Consider the following 4,241-nt stretch of genomic DNA (forward strand, 5'->3'; position numbering starts at 1 on the left):
GGTGAGGCGCGCCTACCGTTCTTCGCTGCTGCGTGCCGGCTGCGGACGCGGCTGCCCCCCAGGCGAGTGCGGGCACATGGGGGAGCCTCCGGGGCGGGGCGGCGTGGGCCCGACGTGCGCGCGATGTGTGCGTGCGCTGGGACACGCGTGATGCCCTCCGCGCCCGCCTACCTGCGCCGGGACCTCCCGCCCCGCTGAAGCAATCGAGGAGAGGGAATTTTCCGGGTAGCTGAGCTGTGGCCCGGCGGTCCCCGGCGTTAATAGAGGCCACGCGGGGTTCCTGCGCCTCCTGCTTGGCCTGGGAGCTGGGAGACTTCACCCTCCGGCCCCCGGGAGGTCATCGCGAGTGGCGCTGGGCCAGGCCTATCCTGGGTGGGCTAGATGGCTCCGGTCTTGTCCAGCAAAGCCCACGTGGGGTGTTTTATAGGGCTTGGAACTGCGGCAGTTCTAGGCGGGCTGGGATACAGAATAACAGCCACAACTGTTGCTCCGCGACACCCGACACAATGTTTCCGGCGTCTCTGACCCTTCAGCCCGCAAAGCGCCGGGAAAGCCTCCTGGTGCGCTGAGTTCGCACTCCAAATTAGCTCTAACAGTTTTTCTCTGTGGTAGAGCTGGTAGTAGCCACTTTCAGAATCTTTGAGAAATAAAAAAAGCAAATTGTGTTCCGCAAGAACATCCCCGGCTGGGGACTCACGGAGTGCCGGGCTACCGCCTGCCTCACCGCCCAGCCAGTGCTGCCTCTCCCTAGGATCCGGTTACAGCGCGTGGCTTGAGTGTTCGCTGCCTCGCACTAAGTCTAAGTCTCTATCTAAGCCTAAATCTCTAAGCCCAGGTCTCCTGCAGTAGGGAGAGACTACAGGAAGACCATCCCACCACGGACTTGCAGAAGTAATGAATTCCTGGATGAATGAAGATAATGCACTTTCTTTGCCTTTAGTCAACAAACGTTGTCCTCTAGAGGAGGTTTGGCCCTGTGGGCTAAGTTCTGAACTGCAGAATCGGAACAAAAGCTCACTCACCACCAGCTAGGGCACAAACTGAAACTGCAGGTGTTTAGAGGCAATCAGGACCGGCTGCTGAAAGGAGGCGGTAGCTTAAATAGGAAAATGGCAACTGATATTCCAGCAAAGGCAGATATAGAAGAAGGGAGGGGGGAGTGAGGATGTGAACAGGGTGCATTGAATATGTGTGCCCCCAGCACTTTACACCCTAGAGAGTGGAGGACAGAGGCTAGAACTCTTCCCCCTGCCCAAGAATTGAGCCATGGGGATTTATTCCCCAATCTGGCCACCCACACCCTGCAATCAGATGACCTAGGTCACACCCAGAGAGTGCCATTGAGTAGCTCTAGTTTGGGAGAACAGAACCTCAGGCAGGGTGGGACAGGTGGTTCTATGGGAGTTAGTAGCAGATGCCAGGACCCTGGATCAGGGAAGCTCAAGTGTGTGTCTTGGGCCACATGTCTAAGGTGCACCCTTCCCTCCACCTTCCTTTCAGGATCTTCAACCTAGAAAGTGTTCTCCATGCCCTCCTGCTCTGGATCCCCTAAGTGCTGCCTCAGGTACATTACCTGAGCACCCTTTGAGTCTCATACTGGCTGTGTGACCCTGCGCAACTGGTCTAACCTCTCAGCCTCAGCTGTAGAGTTTAAAATGGAACACAGACCGAGTACTCAGTCGTAAATACCAGCCCCCAGCCCCACCTCCACTCTGCCCACAGCCTGCAGGACTGGGAAAGGTCAGTCAAGTCCCCTCGAGCAATTTTGAGCCAAGAAACCCAGGTCAGGACTAACAGGTTTTTCAGAGGCAATGAGGAAAATGACCTTCTTGGCTTGGTCTACAAGCTTTAAAGGAGGTGACACGGTCTCTCCTCCAAGGCTGTTCTGGGTACTCAGTCTCACCTCTCTCTGAGCACTGTACTCCCCTGGCTGCAGGAATAGACCAAGACAACTTGGTCAGACTTGCTAGTGCTGGAGTGAAAGGTGAACTTGGGACAACTGATCCAAGATTTAAACCTAAAAATGAAGCCAACCACAAGAGAAACAGAGACCAGCTCCTGGGGGTAGAGCCCTGCCTCAGGCTATCTAGTGCTTTCCAGCTGTCTGAGCTGATATACTTCCTTTTGCTTAGTTCAGCTTGGAATTTCCTTCCAGATCCTAACTCAGTCCCCTCCTCCCTTCACCATATACAACATCCAGGGAAGATGATATTTTAATTTTATTTTTGATATTGGGATGGATGACAAGTGTTATAAGTGTTATGATGTTTCATTGGGGAGGGGGGGAGTTCTTACTTACAGCTAACTTACAGTCACAGGGTTTCTACTATAGATATTCACCAAGACAGAAAACAGTGAATCACCTTCCTAAGAACCTGTTTAGAAACACTTCCTGCCCTTCTCTTTTCAGGGTTAGATGTCCCCATAGCTCAATATGTTTTTTTTTTCTAAGAATTTTTTTATTTATGCATTCAGAAATGGGATACAGCCAGAGGTGCAGGGGCAGCAAGAAGATTCACCAGAAATAGAGTGGGGAGCAGAACAGTCAGATTGACAAAGTACACTGCTGAGGGGAGCAGCAGGCGGGTAGGGAGAGGTCTGCTGCGCTACATGGATCACCTCTGGGGCAGGGATCAAACTCGCACTGAAGCTGCCAAGGCTGGCTTAGCTTCGCAGTGCAGTGTTCCAACCCACTGTGCCAACAGATAGGGCCCGCTTTATTTTTTTTTTTTAAGATTTATTTATTTATACATATAGAACTGGGAAACAGGTCAGTGATGCAGGGGTGGTGAAAGGATTCACCAGACACAGAGTGGGGAGCAGAACAGAAGATCTATGAAGTACACTGCTGAAGGAACTCCAAGTAGGTAAAAATGTGGACTAGTTTATACAAATAAATTTTTCAAGGAAAAAATATTCTGGGATTCCCCTGGTGGCAGGGGTTGAAGTCTCAGCTCTGACAGGCTATTGCCAGCCACTGCAGCGTAAGTTTGATCCCCAGCCAGGGAGGTGACCCACATGACACAACAGACCTCTCCTGTCCTCCCCACTGCTCCCCTCAGCAGTGTAGATTTCAGTCAATCTACCTATTCTGCTCCCCACTGTCTCTGGTTCCCCACACCTCTGGCCTATATCCCAGCTCTTGTTTGCATAAGTAAATATTTTTTAAAAGAGAAAAAATATAAAAAAATATATAAAAAAAAAAAGAAAAATATTCTGCCTATATCAATGAATCACAAAACTGAATTATCAGGAAACCTACCCTATCTAGCCACTTTTCAGAACAGAGTCTGGGTAAGAGAAGTAAGGGGTAAGGGTTTATAGCCACATTACCTCAGGCCAGAATCCCCACCCAGCGACTGGCACTCCCCTGCAGCAAAGACCTGGCCAGGCTTCTAGGTTCTGAGTGACATGGACAGCAGTAAACAGTTGAGAAACAGGATAAGAACCATCCCAGGAAAAGCACCACAAAAAAATTTTTTTTACATAGCAAAAAACATGAGATATCCTACATCCGAAAGAGTTCCAAGAAGTTCTGACATATCCTCATTGTTGTTGCTGATTTTAATACAGAAAAATAAATGTTTAAAAGAGAGAAACTGTGTATTAGTGAAAGTTGTGTTTCAGTTAGTGGGACAATGAGTGATTTCCCCCCTTTTTATCCTATAGTTCCCAAATATTCTTTAATGATGTAATACCTTTATTATAAAAAGTGAGAACTCGATTATTTTTAGGAAAGTCAAATGAGGCCCTCCCTGGTGGTGCAGCGGGTTAAAGCACAGCACTAAGAAGCTAAAGCCACTGTAGTATAAGTTCCATCCCGGCCCCGGAGGTGACCCACACGGCTTAGCAGACCTCTCCTGACCTGCCCGTTGCTCCTCTCAGCAGTAGATTTCAGTCAGTCTGCTTGTTCTACTCCCCACTCTGTCTCTGGTGAATCCTCTTAATGCCTACCTCCCTGCACCTCTGGCCTGTACCCCAGCTCTGTATGCACAAATAAATAAATCTTAAAAAAAAAAAAAAAAGCTGAGTGGATGCCAGCTTGGTAGGGCTGCCCAGGGTGCAGGCTTCCAGATGGTCTGTCCCAGGCTGTCATGTGGGGTCACGAGGTTACATACTGCACATACACGGGGCTGAGACCCTCTCCATGTGCGGCTCACAAGGTCTTGACAAGGCCACAATGAAGGGACAGTGTTTCTGCTTCTCTCAACCTGCAAGGCGGCATCAACTGCCAGCTGAAG

The 4,241-nt window shown here is 49.9% G+C and overlaps 1 protein-coding gene across 1 annotated transcript in view; it reads right to left on the bottom strand.

Moving 5' to 3' along the window:
* VDAC1 (voltage-dependent anion channel 1) overlaps nucleotides 1–37 on the bottom strand; it is a 25,963-nt gene extending 25,926 nt beyond the window's left edge. Inside the window, exon 1 of the mRNA XM_012728034.1 lies at nucleotides 17–37. The gene's annotated coding sequence lies outside the window, so the exon portion shown is untranslated. The remainder of the gene's footprint in view (nucleotides 1–16) is intronic.
* Between the last annotated feature and the right edge of the window lie 4,204 nt (nucleotides 38–4,241).

This window comes from Condylura cristata, unplaced genomic scaffold (assembly GCF_000260355.1).
Source record: "Condylura cristata isolate star-nosed mole 26May11 unplaced genomic scaffold, ConCri1.0 scaffold00021, whole genome shotgun sequence".
Classification (NCBI taxonomy): domain Eukaryota; kingdom Metazoa; phylum Chordata; class Mammalia; order Eulipotyphla; family Talpidae; genus Condylura; species Condylura cristata.